Source organism: Bombus impatiens, unplaced genomic scaffold (genome assembly GCF_000188095.3).
Source record: "Bombus impatiens unplaced genomic scaffold, BIMP_2.2 scf_0054, whole genome shotgun sequence".
Taxonomy (NCBI): domain Eukaryota; kingdom Metazoa; phylum Arthropoda; class Insecta; order Hymenoptera; family Apidae; genus Bombus; species Bombus impatiens.
The window spans coordinates 417,751-435,275 of record NT_176473.1 but is presented as its reverse complement, the minus strand read 5'-3'; the positions used below and the strand labels follow the sequence as shown (position 1 = coordinate 435,275).

The window sequence follows — 17,525 nt, the reverse complement described above, 5'->3', positions numbered from 1 at the left end:
TGCCGCCATTAACGAATCGGCGGCGGCCGCGCGACAAATTGCATGCGCGACACAGAGCGCACCACGTCACCGAATATAGTCGTATTCATTTTGCGCCACGGGCGATAATCGATAACCGGATGGAGGAACGGATAGATTGTCAGATATCGACGATGAACATCAAAAGGTAGAACGATCAAAGTCGCATTTGCACGGTTGTGTCGTTTAGCCGGTGCCCGTTTTTCAGACGGGGTGGGATGTGCTCGCTGTCGAAACGTTGCTTATCGCGAACCAACTTTCCATCGTACTTCCGGCCAGCGTAAAACGCGTAAACAATTCGCCCGGTATCGGAGTTTACGTAAACGCTTAGCGCTAATGACGCGCCGGGCTGGATGGTATTTGGCCGAAAATTCGCTTCCGCTCTTCAGCGTCGATTTTTCGAAGCGGATGCAACAAGTAAAATGTGCTTCAGAGATGAGCTTTGGATGTTACCGTGTTTAAAGGGGGATGGGCTTTTCCCGTTCAATCGTAGCTTCCGTTTGGAAGGTTCAATTGGCGGCTGTGGCTCGGGGCGAGAGATTTCAGCGATTGCATTTACTGCGATTGTTTTGGATAAATCGACAGGAATCTTGAGTTATCGGGAAACAGGTACTTGAAACGTAGGAGAAAGCTTTGTACGTTGAGCAACTCTTTCCAATCTGTTGTTGCAAGTTGCAGTTGTAACAAATAAAATCGCAGTTGAATTGTTTTATATACATTGCCAGGATCAACCGCGAAGACGAATAGCGATTTTGCGATGAAATCAAATCTTTTCAAAACAACCGTTCTAATACTCTTCGACGTTAATGTATAATATATACAACGCGTTGTTAAAAGCTGATTTCTCAAACTATCGACTCTCAAATTGAAAATTACCAGCGCCTCTTATCCGAAACATAACGAGCCTTTTCAAAACACTGAAAGCCGCAACACGAGGGACCGTTTGTCGCGAGCAAGTTTCGTGCAAATTAACGCCGTTACAGCAACAATCGCGCGGACGCTTTTATAGGTTCAGTCGCGGCTCCTCATTTACGTGACGTGACGAAATATGTTACGTTCAAAGGACTATGAGCTACGTAAACACTGTCACCGTGACGCTTTGACCCAGTTCTTCCATTTTTCGATTTTGCAAATGGGCGAAGTCGACGTTGCGTTCTCTCGTTGGCATATTCGAATCGAAGTCTTCTCCGACCATCCGAAGGCGACTAATAATCGTTATCGATGTGTACCGTGCGACTCCGCTATTCCATTTGCAATCTGCAAATTAATGCGGATACTTGGAGAGAGGACGTATTTTCCGGAAGACGGGCGACGCTCGCTAAGGTGAACGCAAACAGTGCTTCGAGGGTGGAAAATGGTCGAGTAAAATCGAATAAAAAGTGCGTGCGTGCGCCAGCTTCTTCGATGTACATTTCCGAAGAGCGCGAACGTGAAACGAGAGCGAAGAAAGCCGAGTAAAATGAAACGTTGAGTGTAAACGTCTATGGATGGTGAATTGTAGATATCTGCTTTGGGATGAATGAAAATTTGGATTTTTGACAAGGAATGTTGATCCTGCAGCTCTGATTTTTAGAGCTGGATGAGCTGAATAACGAAGATCAATTTTCTAAAATTCCTCTGAAAAGTCTCATTGACACCAGCCTCGCTTAAAGCTACGAATACTAGAACTTTCCTTTTTTAATGTTCCTCTTCGAACGAAAAACAATCGTTAAAGATATCATACACTATCTTAAACAAGTCATAGACAAACGCTTGTGCTTTAAACTTGAGAAACTCGCAAGCATGATATAATATTTACACCATACATTATATAGTACAATATAGAAGCTTGCAAGCCAACGTACTTGTTCTTACGAAACTAATTTTTGCTAATTCGTTAATAGACCACATTGACTCGATTAATTGTTTTAATATTGATGAGAATTGTGGATCTTAATTGCCGAAATAAAAGTAAAGGAACACTAAGGTTACACTTAGAATTCATATTAGAATAGTTTTAGATTTATTTAATAAACGATTTCCAGGATCTTCGTCGATCTACATTTGCAACGCGTCTCAGCACTTTCTTTGTCTCACCATCTTCCATACCACGCTGCCAACGGAACAGTTACGCAAAATTATACATATCTCAATAAATATCAAAACCCTCTTCTCTCGACCAAACCATATAATTTCCTAGTCGAAGAAACCAACGTCCTGGTTAGTGTTTCCAAAACTTGCTCTTATCGCAAACACATACGTTCCATCGCCAACAAACGGAGACCTACGAACGAAACGGAGAACCCGGCGAGGTTCCGATCACGGAAGCATCGAAATCAGTCTGGTTACCGTTGGAGGCAGCAAGAAGAAGGTTGGACGACGCTGCGGAAGGAAGCGACCATCCTCCTGCCCAGTAGCCAGCGGCGATAGAGTCGCCGCTATTCACGTCGTACTCCCTTTCGGGCGGACTCTTCAGAGTTTAATATAATGGCTAATATCATCGGAGATCCGCACAATGCAAACAATTTGAACCTGCGGGTTCCGACTGCTCTCTCGTGCCCCGTGAACGAGCGACAGAGGATGCTGTGGGAGGGTGGCACGCGATAAGACGGCCAATGAACAGAAAATAGCGTGCTCGCGGAGGAAACTGTGGGCCTCGCTGGTTAAATACGACGGACATCGGTAATCGATAACGAACAATGGCTCGCGGAAAACGCGAACCCGATGATGTCGTGTCTCCGTGATATCCACCACCAGTCAATCTGCTCTCCTGTGAATGTTGTCGATGGTTAGGGATCGTTGCCGCGGTCCCTCTTCCTACTTTGATTTTCGCTCTTTGTCTTTAATCAGTTGCAACAGGGGCGCGTAAGTTATCGAGGTTATTTGGAACGTGATAAAATGATGATTTCTAGATTTAAATTACTCGATTGTTGATATTTACTATTTACCTTCTAACAGTGGCATACGTGAGGAACAATGAGAGTTTGAAGAATTTCTTTGCTCTTTATGCTATAGGTGAAACAATGTTCTCTATTTTATAATTTGATTGGCAATCGCTGATTGTGAATATATATATATATATATATATATATATATATATATATATATATATATATATCAACATATATAACATATACTTGTAACAGGATCGAATTCAGTATATCGTCGATTGGCGATTTTTACAAATTCGATGCATTTATCCAACGTTGAATTTTAATAGTCGAACGACAGCACCGTGTATATTTTTCAAAGAAAAAATCTTGAATTCGTAGTATGGTTATTGCGATGGTATTGTTACGAATGATTTTAGTAAATCAGCAACCTATATTTTCCTAAGGTTACTAGATCAAACACGAACATCATCCATAATTAATAAAAGCTATTGTTATCACAAAATCAGAATAGTATGTTTATCAGTGTCGTAATGATTTGCCAGGTCCCGTTTAACGTGGCTACATTTCGACCAATTAGCATTTATAATTAGAAACGTTTGTCCTGCATTATTCATGGAAAGCCGATGGCTCGAGCCATCATCGTGTCGTTCACGAATTCGATGATCAACGCCTGTAACCTGTTCCTCGTCGTTCGGCGATTTTTCATCGGACAACGTCGAATAAACAAACGCATTGCTCGTCTCTAGTTGGTTAAACGACTTCAAAAACTGCCGGACATTTTGACGTTCCATTATACTCGAAGGATAATGAGTGCTTGATAAAGCGTTGCGTCAAATACTTTCGGTAATTAAATTTGAAGCGACGTTTAATTGCGAGCAAGAAATTCCAAATGAACGTTGCTGAATATTATTCGTAGAAAGCATCGTCTCTTTTCTACGAGAGGAACGAAGCTGAAGGAATAAAAATAAAGGGAATAACAAGTAAAATAAGTAAAACAAAAGTGTCTTTTGCATTGTAATGGTTGATGCAATTGTAGACGATCAATTTAAAAATGTAACAGAGTGCATTTGTCTTGCATAAATAAAAATCTTCTTGTCTTGTGATAGGTAATTTGTAAAACAGATTGACAATAAGTATAAGACAGTATTTTTAGTTTTTTGTGATGATGTATACTCATATTATAGAGTTTGTATTCTTTCATTTCGTAAAATTTTCACTGTTTCATCAACTTACTGTTTGGCCTGTTATATCGTTTAATTTGTCGTCACGTTTAATGACGATTAAGTACAATTTGGAAATTTTTTAGACTTTGTCTTTGGAGATATTTGTTCAAAGAATGAAATAGAACTCGTTCGATCGAAGAAATTTGTTTCGTTTATTTGCTCATTTAGAGAGAGAAAAATAAACTTTCCACGTATTAATTGTCCCTATATCAGGATCACTTGTACACTGCAGTATTTCACGGCATGAATCAGCTCAAAAACTTTTTAATCCTCGTTGGATACCTTGAGGATCCGGCTGCTTTAGAAACTTGTTGCTGGCCATATATTTCCACTGAATCATTTCAGAAATATAAAGCATTTTCTTATATTCCTTGCGACTTTACTTCTGTCTTTTCCATTATAAGAAAACAACGATACAATTTATCATCCTTTATGCTGAATATTTCAAGACTGGCACTTCAAATCTCTGGATTTCATTAAATTAGAAATAGAATTTCCCTATGCAAAACCATATTGCAAAATCAAACACACACCCACCAATAGAACTTTTTATAAACTCTATTAACGCAGTGAAATTGTACGAAATTTCGCGGGGAAGTTAATACTTTTAAAAATTCTGTGCCAAGAAAAATTCTGTTTTATTCTTGCTTTATCCTCTGACAAAATAAATTTGTACATTTTAACACGATATCGTATACGTTCTTCTTAAACAGAAATGGCTTTTCTCTGAGACGTATCGAGACTTTTGTAGGTAACTTTTGTAAGTAAAAAAATATTTAATCGCCATAATTAGACTTTTACCATAAAGTTTTAGATTTGTATTTAGAATACAACTTCGTTCGGGGAACAAACAAAACCGACAGCATCATTCTCCAAAGTGAGATTTTTGCCAAATTAGAGAAACTGTGTAACAAGATATAAGATGGAATCGTTCGCTATAAGGAAATTGATTATCATTTGACGATGGAAAAATGAATATCGAAGGGAAGTATCGATTATTAGCGGGAAACGGCGAGTAGCGAATCGTCGCCCCTATTATTCCCTGTAACTGGGTTAATTTTTCTTCAGGTTCGTTTTCTCCTTGCCCGATCGCAACGAAGAGTATCCTCAACGAAGAGACAGGTGTACCATCCTTCTCCAGGCTGAGAATATATTATCCTCGCTTTAATTGTACTTTTATCGTTCGGTCGTCCAGCTTCGATAAATCTCGCCAGTTAACTCAATGGCTCGCGTTCAACTACCGCTCGTATAGCTCTCACTGTATAACACGTGACAGGAACTTCTTTGGTCAAACGAACGACTCACGAGATCGATTTTTAGAAAACAGTCGAGAAAAAGTAGGACAAATTATGAAAGAGAAGGAATTGATTGCGAAAACTCGAAAATATTAACGTTGGTAGTAGGTAAATGTAGAAGTCTATCACGGCACGCAGATTGTTTAATAATTCGACGAATAGAAAAATTAATCGTTTTTATTACATATGTAATTTGTCATGTAATGAAAATTATATATTATACGCGTGTTTATATGTTGTTATTTCTATACTCAGAGGTAGGATCACGATAGTTATTATTTTATTGAATGGATAAATTTATCACACCGTTCTGAGCCAAAAAAACCTTTATTGCACGCGCTTACAAAAACTAGGGATAAAAACAAAAAAGCATCTCAAGCCTATCGATTAAATCTATCGATTGGATTAGGATTATCTCCTAGTTACTATTTCTTATAACTAACGCATCTGCATATGGATGGCGAGCACGAAACACGTTGTTATTTTCAACATTATACGTACAGTTTTAACGTAGGTTAACGATTCGTGTACTGATATCGATGGATTATCGAGATAAATTTTGGCAGAGAAAAAATAGCTTGCCAAAATTAATTCTGTTTTTACAAACTAACAGGTAATCTTTATTATACGACTGTACAATGAATTGGAAAGTGCATGGTACTTGTCAGTTACACACAATTTCCTGATATCTTAATCGATATTGTATTATACCTAATTTTATTAAATACCAAATTGTTTCTATCCCATGATCAGATGTTTACAATATCACGAAATAGCGTACATATAATACATAAAATACCAAAATTTCCTTTTGCCCCCCAAAGAAAACTGTTGCGAATCATCGACTAAAGAGCAACCGGTCAGGTCAAACCGATCGGTCGATATCGCGTATCTCGAATGAATTAACGCACAAGGTGGAGGATACTTGTTGTATAAACGTAAAGTGTGATGTTCTGAACATGGCGGTGGTAAGAGTTTGTTGGATGTGGAGTATTTCAGCCGCACGGTACGAAGTCTGTCGATGAACTGTCCCCCTACGTTGCTGATTCTCCCTAACAGCCGTTGGGTTTCGTCTCTGGACTTTTCGCCGGCTGGACTTTTCCCGGGGTTTTGACCTGACCTCGGAGTCATTGGGTTTACAGCTCGGGGAAGACATGAAATTCGGAATTTCCTGAAGAAGGGAAGGGACTGTGCGTGCCATAAACGGACGGCCACTCAAAATTCCGAACAGAAATTATATTAAAATTAAAAATAAATGATTATTCCAAAGAAACGTTTATTATCATTGATACGCTATTCGGACAACAACGATTTCTCCTATAATTCCACGTTTTCTAATTACAGACCTTAAACAACCTTCGACCGAACTAATGGGAGGAACAAAAGGGTTCACAGCGATTTCCGTGAAAGAGTAAACGATATATCAGCGACGACTAGCAGCGCTGGTTAAACATCATCGGCAATAAAGCATGCTTTGCATCGAGCGAACAGTTGCCTTTAGTCTGCATTTGGATTAAGGGGAGGGGTGGATTAAAAGTGAAAATAACGTTCTGGATCTCTTTAACGCTAAACATCAGAACGGAACAACCGATGGAAAAGCTTCGAGCGTATTACGCGAATTAGTGTCGTTTCCACCCTCGCAGCTCGTCCCGTGAATCGCATTAAACGTTAATGCTTATATATTAATATATTAATCGAGCAGCTGAACGTGGAAACTGAACGATTCAGCAGCGGCTCTATGCCAGGATTTTGCAACGCCATTAATCAAATAATAAATAAGTTTGGATAACTTTCGTAGCACGATGGTTGAAAATGTTGAACCTGTTTCATTAGCGATTAATTTATTGATAATGCGAGGATGGGAATTTAACTGTTCAATGGGAGTCATTGAATTTTGTGGACTAAAAATGTGCGAAAAGATCGAATGTTCGATGCTACGCTGAGAGTTGTTAGAAAAATCAAAGAAGATTGTAAAATAGGAAAAGATGCGTTGAATATGGTACTGGTTCAGTGGGTTTCTGAATGATTATAACGCAGAATGATGTTCGATATTACAGCATTTAAGTATAGCACTATAATATTTAATTCCGCATGTGTCTATAAATGAAAATTTTGATAGTTTCCTATTTTGTATGGCTCTAGATTTACACTACTTTAGAGAATACATAACAACAATAGAATAAAATGAAAAAGATCAAAGAAAGCATTGTTCAGTTTCGTAGATTTCTAAAAATTTTATATATTAAAATGGAAGCTCTCAAAAAAAAAAAAAAAATGGAGAGATTTTCAAATTGTTAGACACGATTGCAACAAAATTAAAAATCCTAGAGTTTCACAAGTTTCTTCGATCATTACACTTCAAGGCTTCGGAATACGAAGTCCTATCCAACAAAATCCAAAATTCCAAATTTAAGGTTCGGTATTTTTGTTTAACATAAGCACCATCATGCCCTCTGTCGCCGATATTAACTCTGTCTATTTTTCAAACAACAGAAACCATCCTTTTCACTTGAACGCACAAGCGAGATTACCAAAATCTAACTCTTTAAAGAAGGACGAAACTCGTGTTCGCGAAACTTAGTTTCCAATCTTTGCCTTCCCAAATCGGACTTCTTTTAACTCCACGCAAAGTATTACGATACACTAGTTTCGGAAGGAGCAAGAACCCGGAACAGAGCGAACATCGACTGAGAAAAGATACTCTGTGTCGCGAGCATCTGGCCAACAGTCGCCACCTCGTTTGGAATTAAGTGGCCTCTGAAATGGAAGCATATTTTTCGGTTGTTCGGCAACGAACGGCTGAACTTTCGCGGCGATATTACGCGGTACATACGTTATCCAAACTTTTCTGGATTACAGCGGCTTTTTCCAGGCCTGGTCGTGTAAAAAATGTATCACCGTTATGGAAGGTGCGCGTGCACGCAGCCAGTGTCAGTGTCTAGATTTTATCGCGGATAATATGGTTACGTCGTTGTTACTAAGCCGCCTTACTCCTTAAGAATCTGTGGGCTGTGCATACGTTATTCGTGCTCTGTGATATTATAGCTAGAAAGGAAAGTTTGCATTGAATTGTTCTCCGAACAGATGTAGAAGATTATCCCGCTCGAGCTTCGTTCGGATTTCTAAAATCCATTCGACACGTTCAAAGAATTGTTAAAAGAGGTTCGAGTAACTTGAACGACGCAGAAACCTGTATGACGAGACCTGTAAATCTGTGAATCCATTATATAAATTAAGAACACGTGAAAAGACTTTCTCGTATTTAAATCTATAGATTTGAAAGTACGCCGAGAATGTACATTTTTAACGAATATTCTGATCGCGTAAAAATTTCGTTAAGGCATTAAACCGAACTAAAAGAAAAAAAATGTAATCTGGAGCGGTAGAGATTCGCAAACTCCAATCGCGATATCCGTTAACACACTAATTATGTCGGGAAACATTTACAATGGCACAATTTCCAGTCTCAAATAACATTCTTCCGATACCGTTTCTTGAGAAGTTTCCAAGAATCGTCGTTTCAAGCATCGAGCGATTCTTTTTAAAGCATCGTCGCAAACAAGCGACAAAGAGAGAAAAAAAAGCAGAGAAAGACTGGCGCGGAAATTCTTCAAAAATTTCCTTTTGTCGTCGTTCGTTCGTTTGTTCATGGACCGGTCGTGTTGCAATTTTATCGCGCAAATAGCTGAGCTCGTTCATTTTCAATTTCTCGCGCCGTTTACCCCTCTTATTTCCCTCTTCTTCCGGTTTTAACGAAGGTGAAAAATTCAACGGGATAATTTTCGTATGCAAATACGCCGTTACCGGGGCGGGACCTCTCGTAATCGCGCCTCTGCCCATCTAACGAGGCTGCATTGAATTTTTATTTAGCCAAGCCTCGTTATTCCCCCCACTCGTGAAACGTTCCACCCCGTCTCTCTTCGATTATACGTTAAATTCTTCGTTGTTCGTGCGTATCATCGATCGTACGATCGACGAGAAGAAAGATGAAAACCGAGAATGGAAAGGAGGGAAGAGAATGGCGCGAAGGAAGCGGAAAGACTGACCTCTTTCGGTGTTCGTGGTTGAATTAAATGTTTGGACTTGGTCGCGTTTGATGGCGCCAAGCCAACTAGTTTGTCATCAGGAAAAGTTACGCGAAAAGGAAAACTGGCTGGCAGGAAAAGGACGAAACAGATTATTTATTTGATCACCGTTTCGTCGAGATTTATCGTTGCAAACGGAAGCCAATGGAGACGCAGAAGAAACGACAGAGAAGCATAAAGATTAATCAATGCTAGAAAATTGATTTTTATGTGTTGTACTGTATTTGTCTCGTCGTGTAAGTAGTACGACTAAATGAACGTTGTTTTTCATCCATTCTGGAGAAAATCTTTCTTACCGCGATGTGATTGAAAATATATAATTGTACTTTATTTCTTTCGTGAATAGAAGATTTTAATATTTTTAATATCTTCTTAATATGTTTTCTTCAAGGTATTGTAAATATCGTAGTATTAATGTGAAACATGAAATAAATAGCTAATCAAATTGGAAAATTTAGAGACGCTGAATGTTAAGAGACGTAGACGTATCTCGTTATCTTCTTAATTATTAATTTTTTTCGTGAAACATGTAAGTAGATATTACGATTTATAGCTTAAATTTTCCTTTCAATATATTATACGAAGACAAAATATACCATAGAGATAGAGATCTGTATTATGTGCTTGGGTTAATGCCAATGTGGTTAATAATTCAAAAATACGGAAGCAAAATCAAAGGGACCGAGGAAATAGTGGGAATTGGGTTGGATATATAGCGTGTAGTATAAGAAATAACAAGCAGCAGAAACAGACAAAGAGACAAGAAATAAATGATAAGCAGTGCTTTGTGACAGGCGACTAGATATAATGTGGACAAAATACACCGAACCAAAATATAGGGGGATAAAAATGACAAATATCGATGACAAATTAAAATATAAATCTTGCTCTATTTAAGCGACTATTCCGGCGCTGATTCAACATTTCGATTTACGAGAATCTTGAAAAATATCGTTAAAGGACATTCGCAGAGAATTTTTTTCCTACGTTAGTCTCGAAGATGGAAAGGTTCGTAAAATGAGATTTTGTATGAAAGTACGACCATAAATTAAAATATTTAAAACTTCTCAAGTTTCCTCCGGTTTAATCAATACATAGTTGATCAACACCTGCGCGCTGTAAATTATGAACGCATTTCTGTCCAAACGAATCGACGGTCTGCTTCACGATCTTACCAAACCTAATACAACGAAATTACAAGCTGAAATCCAAAGAAGTATATACAATGCGATTCTATAAAACGTAGAAAAAAAAAATATTAAAAGATTTCAACGTGCAGCCGAAAAGCTCCTAAACCGCGATCGATTCGAGCGTAACGCGTACAAAATAGCAAAACCGCGGATGTCGACGCGTCCAGCAATTGATACACGGGTTTTTTCAATTTCGTTCCTCCATTTCCGTGGCGACGCGAAAGATATTGAAAAACGGCCGGACGTGTACAACCGGACGAGGTGGTGGCCAATCCTCAAGAGGTAGGGAACAGCGGATATGGGTACGTAAGGTAGAAAATCCTTCTCGAATTGTGCTTCGAGCAGCATTGTTACTGGCTTGGACCGAAGGCAGGACAATGAAATTCTGAAAAATGCGGAAGAAAACAGCGTGGCCAATACGCGACTTCGAGAAGAACGGAAGTTTTACCGTCTTTCTGCCACCCTCTTTCGTCTCCTCCTTCGTCCCCTCTTTCATCTCAACCACCGCCCTTATGGCAATTATATCTATATCCCTCGAACGTATGAGCATACCAGGTTAAAGGCATCCCCGTTTTTCTCTTCTATCGTCCCCTTTTCTTGTCCGTTCAAACCCCGACGTAAATCGAGGGTTCGCTTTCCAAGTTTTCGAGACGCTGCGCGATTGTAATGGCGATCAGGATTCTCGAGGATCGATTAATGCGAACGGTAGCCTGGAATTCGAGGAAGAATTGCCTCGTTCCTTTCTCGGCAATACGGAAAGGTAGAGTGGAATAACGGAGGGAAAAGAATTACTAAGATGCTGCGACGTTATTATAGTTTGCGTGGGATTGTTGTAATGTCTCGAAGGAAATATAATGTCCTGCGTACTTAAGAGCCGAGTTCTTTTCAGTCTGTGAGAATGATTCATTTTATTAGCAGGAACAAAGATTCTTCGAATGTTTTTGTGAATGAGGCATAACGTACCAGGACTTAGGAAGAGAGGCATATTTTATAAAACGAAGTGCAGGACGGCGAGAAATAGCGTTGATTCTAATCGTCGTATTTTTTAGGACAGTTTTTACTAATTGTAAATTTTACTAATTATCCTGAGGACAGTTTCTGTTACGCCACGAGACTTGCCACAGGCTGTATTCCTAACCGTCGCTCGTGGTCCTGCAGTGTCGCAGGCAGATCGTCTTATCTGCCCGACGGAACATATACAATGTATCGACGAGCGCATAGTTGTCGCCAAGCAGCGAGCTCTAGAAACGTCGATTTTTGTCCGTTACGTTTTCCACACAAGAAGGCGGCATACGTGATCATAGGCGTGAGCGGTGGCATGACCCGAGCATAGTGGGAGTCGTCTTCCAAACAAGACAAAGAAATGATCGAAAGGCAATCAGTCCCTTCTGACGAGCCAAACGTTATACATCGAGAGGTCTGACGAGCAAAATCAAAGACGCATAGTCTAACGAATTCATTGAGAGACATTGTAAAGTCGAGTCAACTTTCTGTAGCATATTACTTTATTCATTGTTAAACAATTTGTGGCGTGTTCGTCATATTATTGTCAAATATATTATTTTATGTTAACCTGTTAATACAGTGTTAAAGTCATTGAACTACCTCTGTTATCTTAACCGAAACAGGGGAACGACTATTTCGCGGCGTCGATTAACAGAATCGTAGCGAGAATTTACGCCTCTCGCAGACGCGTTTTCCTAGCGAACGCATCTCTCTCCCAACGGTCGTAACAGTTTCCTTACAAATAAATCCGTTTCTATTAAACCAGAACCCTAATCGAAACATCAGGAGCGTAGTTCGATATCAATATAAGCCAATCAATAGCCAATGCACAAGCTTTCTAACACAAGAAACAGTAAAATTAAAGTAACACAATTTCTCCAACAATTAGCAATTCAAATTGCCCGTTCTACGGTTCCTCTTAAACGTCTTCGCACACTATCCCAGCCTCGTAACACAGTTCAGTTTCAACTTCACGTTCAACTATCCATCGCCATCAAAGAAAAGCTAGCACTAAGCAACCAACCTCTGGAACAATCAGGAGGAAAAAGAGTCGTAAAACAAGCCATTAATTCCACCCAGTTCCCTCGATTTTCCGAAACGAAACAGGTGAAGGTTGCGCGACTCGAGTCGATACTCTACACGAAAGTTTCCCTTCCCCCATCCTCTTCGGTCGGTCTCCACCCCCCGGGGGCGCGCGGATGACGTAAATCCGCGATCCACGCTGATTTTCGAGGAAATTTCGCCGAGTGCCGTTGTAACAATAGCTTCCTATACCTTTTTCCAGAGCGAAAGTTTCGCCAGCGGTTCGTTCGTTCATTCGTTCAGGATAAAAAAGAGACGAGCGAGGCGGAGGGGCGGAAGCGAAATTCAATCTTCCGGTTAAAGAAAAGTTAAAGCGGCTACCGGCTTATCGGGAAGTTGCCGCGCCGCGCGGAAACGGATCTCGGTCCCCCGGACATATTTAAATCCCCGGCGGGGCTAGCCGTAAATTACCAGGGTTAGCCCAACACGCGCTGCTAACTTTGACGCGGGGGCGGAAGCGTTCGTTGCGCCGGCTAAACGAGCCTCGATCGCTCGTTGATCATCGACCGCGACGATTAAGGGTCACGGGCTAATGAAATCCGCCTCCACCGATCCTGCGTGTGTACAATGTGCGAGAACGAAGAGAGGGTCGTTCCTGATTGGATTGTTAAATATTTTAAAGCAAACTTCGTTTCTTTTTCCTTTATGCCTTGATAACGAGTAGATCGAGAACGTTGGTTGCTAACGAATAGGTTAAAAATGTTTCTGAATTTATGGAAAATATACACGACCATATGGAAAATGTATATAACGCAATAATATGTAAAGTACATTAGAATATCAAATCGTTCTGCTTGAAAGAAATCTCTACTTAAATTCGATTTTTCTACTTTTATTCATAAAAATATAAACGTTTACGTTATATTGTATAAAGATCTGTAATCAAGTTGTAGGTGAAGAATAATCGTGTTAATTTTTTATCTAGATTTTACGAGGATATTTTTCCATTTTGACTTTCGATCGATACCGTTGAAGCATGGATGATCAAAATAGTTTGAAACCAATTTAACGTAAGTTACTTAATTTTACAGTATTGGATTTCTATTTGTATCGTACATCTTACTCGACGAATCCCATTGACGATTCTTAATATAGGATATACGTTGAAACGAAACGATCTAGTTGGAACTATCGTGAACTGCCTGTAATCCAATACATGCATTAATAATGAATTATACGAATGATTAACGCGGGACGACATCTTCCCACCTATTTACGAATACATTAATAAAACAGTTATTTTAAATAATCTTGGTATTTTCATCTTTCGAGCGTCTCTAATGAAGTTCTCGATACTAAAAACCGATACTATACTAAACGTATGAATTATAAAGATCTTTAAACTTCGTTATTCTACGAGCGTAGCTGCCTTCCCAATGGCAACCTCATATACCGATATTATTTTCCATTTTTAATCGACGTTACAAATCGACTGTCGAAAATATAACTCGAGTTCATTTTTACTTACGTTGCTCGGGGAATGAAGATAAACGTTTGAACTATTTGACTTGACGGAAAGACGTAACCTTCGTTCTGGAAAGTAACTAGAAGTGCAACGTCAGGTGCGTGAACGCGCGACTTCGCGCGCAGCCGAAGCGAGTAACCGGCGACGACGTATGAATGATACATGAACGAGCCTGTGGATCCTCTCGCGTCCCATTACCGCCAGTAAATCGTCCTTTGGAAAACCTTCGAACAGGAGTGCGCTCGGTCGAGTTTGCATAATGCTCGGCGAAGAACGTGGTCGAAAAACGTTGGAAAAAGATTTCGCTGCTTGACGACCGGTGCGCGTTAAATCTTGAAAAAGTGTGGAAATTTTGTATCTTTAAAGGAACTAATTGGAAATTTAACAAGCACCGGAGAAGTAAAAGAGGAAAAGGGAAAATTTAGCCTCTTAAGAAAATATATAAAACACCATTTGCATCGAGATTCTTACGCTTAAAATTTACGATAATAATAAATAGCTTAACAAATTAATAGCTTAAAAAGTACTCGATAATGAAACTGTAATAAATGTATATATGTACATATAACGATAGTTAAACACGAAGATGCAAATTACCGCGTACAGTAAACAACTTCTGACGATGAACAATTATTAATTACCGATACGATGGAATTTTACATTACGCGTAAAAGAAGCAATTACATAGCCAGGTTAATTAAACGAAAAGTGACGTACATTTTTCAGTATACGGCCAACACGATCGTCGAACGCGAACGTATAAATTATTGAAATTAATTATTAGTTATGCCTCGAACGCAACAGTTACGTGTAATAGCGACAAATAACGAAGAATAATAGTCTCTGGTAATCGGTTTCACTGAATTCAGCCCGTTCCAACGGGGCAGCATGACTTCACGAATGCTAGAAAGCTCGCAAGCGTGCGTTTCACGGGAACAATGGATCATCGATAAGTATGCCAGTCAACAACAATTTACTATCCGATACGCGACATAAATCTTTCCTATAAATTGTTCGATGATTCTTAACCAATCTATTAGTTAACGAACATGTTTGCTCTTTATATAAAGGGGCTTTTTAATCTCAGAAAAATTCAACCAAACGCCATAGGACGATGTTAAAATTCATAATCTTGTCGAGCAATCCTGGATTAGCAAAGCTGTTGCTCTATTTAGTTCTCGGATTAAATACAGATTTTTCCTATCCTCTGAAAAATATTTCAAAAATATCGATTGTTATAAGATTAGTTACACCGTTTGCTTTATTTTTCTCCTTTTACTAATCTTCGTGGATTTGTCGCCTATTTTTCGCAGGTTTTAAAGGTTTTCAACAGGTACGATGCGAAACTGCAAGTGTGTCCAACAATATCGTCAAGAAAAATGTTTCTTCGTCTTCGCCTCGCGCTTCCCTTCTATGATTTCCTTTGAAAAAGAAACTTCACTGCGACGTACGTTTAAAATTACAAGTCGTAAGTCGATATAAAACAAAGAAGAATACGATCGGTAATTAAGCTCGCGATCCTCTACTACAATTTCGCAACAAAGCTTAAGAAATCGCTTAGTAAGTATTCGAGATATTGATTGGCGAAGTTAACTCGATTGTCCCAGTTAACAGGTGAACCAGAATCTAACGTAAAAGAGATCCGAGCAGATAACGAGGCAATGGAATGGTGGCACGCGGGAATGGACCGTTTAAAAAGTGCAGTGGATTTTACGAGGTGGTCTGGTTTGTCGCGGCGGAATCGAACGGGCTTATGCAGATTGCTTATTATATGACCGCGGCCTGTATCGCGTAGATTTTATTACGGCTACAGTGACGGTCGTGCAGAAGAGGATAGCGGGATTGAACAGGGTTGAAGAGCAGAAGGAGGGAGCGCGCTTTAATTGGTATGTAAATCGCGTCTCCCTCGCGTTCGCGGTTCGTACAGGAGAGCGCGCATACAAGGGACGAGCAGGCCGCTTATCGTTTATGCGTGCCCGTACTCGTTGGCTTTACCATACATTATCCCCTCGGTGATATCGGCCTAAATCAAGCGGCTTTCGTGTTATCGATTTTCGAATGGAGAGTGTAGCCCGCGCCTGGACCGTCGACCAGACCATCGAAAGTGATTTTAACCCATTTCGATCGATACTCCGTTTACCCTTGCCACGAGTGTTCGTTCCGTTCCGATCGGCATGGTGACCAAACACCATGACGTACAATGGGGTACGTAATTTTTGATGATTCTTCTTTTGGGGTGACTTTATCGAACGGCTGCTCGTTTGCTGGGCTATGGCGTTTATTAGCTGAAAACAATGCGTGTTACGGCTCTTTGTTCCCGGTTTAGTTAACTTGCTTGGTGATTGATTTAAGGTTTAATAAATCATGTACACTGTAGGTCATAGGTTTTGTGGATAATGCAGATACTAGTAGAATTGTAGAATATTCCGTAATAAGCATGTTACGATAAATATGTTGAATTATCGAAATTCGTAATCGTGTTGAAACAATCCCTGATTTTGCTTCCAATTATTTAATAATTCCAGTCTACTCCGGTGTCAGTAGCGATGATCGGTAACAATTCAGGAGTTTGTAACCAGCAAACAGGATTAGATATTTCACCATCACACTTCACGTATTAAGATGTGTACTTCATTCGTATCGCATCATCAATTTCGTTTTGTATTAAGAATATTTGAATAACTACTCTCTCGTTCCAGTTTGCTGTTTTACGAGCTATCTATGTTGTGATAAATAAATGTAATAAAGTAAGAAGATTCACGTGATCCTCCATTTTCGCCTTCGATAAAAATACAAAAGTGAATTCTCTAGAGAATTACGCCTACTTTATCCAACGTACATATAGCAATCAAAATCTGTCTGCAATTCAGTATTCGTGGAAGAATTTAATTGCGAAGCTACGCAAGGATACGCATGAAATTCCTTTCCAAGCGTGGCCGTTTAACTTCCACAAAGAAAAGCCACCCTTCAGAAACAACTCGACAAATCGACTGCAGGTCGAAACAGACGGTTCATACACGCCAATTTCACCGTCAATTGTCACGCAATGTTCAGTCGTTCGCGAGGAGACCCGTTTTCCTCGACTGGTTCGACATCATCGCGCATCGTCGTCGTCGAAGACGAGGAGGGCGGGAGAGACACCTTTTCGCATATTTCCACACGACAGCCACGAAGGGGAGACGCGACGAACGCTCACCAGGAGTCTACGTTCCAAGGAAACGACGCGGCGAGACATAATCAAAAGTTGCCATGGCTACACTCAGGATCCCGTGTCACGACGCGGCGTGG

General features: G+C 39.9%; 1 long non-coding RNA gene across 1 annotated transcript in view; it reads left to right on the top strand.

Annotated features, from left to right (window-relative positions):
* LOC117152530 overlaps positions 1 to 7,349 on the top strand; it is an 87,805-nt gene extending 80,456 nt beyond the window's left edge. Inside the window, exon 3 of the long non-coding RNA XR_004462919.1 lies at positions 6,754 to 7,349. This is a non-coding gene — a long non-coding RNA (uncharacterized LOC117152530). The remainder of the gene's footprint in view (positions 1 to 6,753) is intronic.
* The last annotated feature ends 10,176 nt before the right edge of the window (positions 7,350 to 17,525 follow it).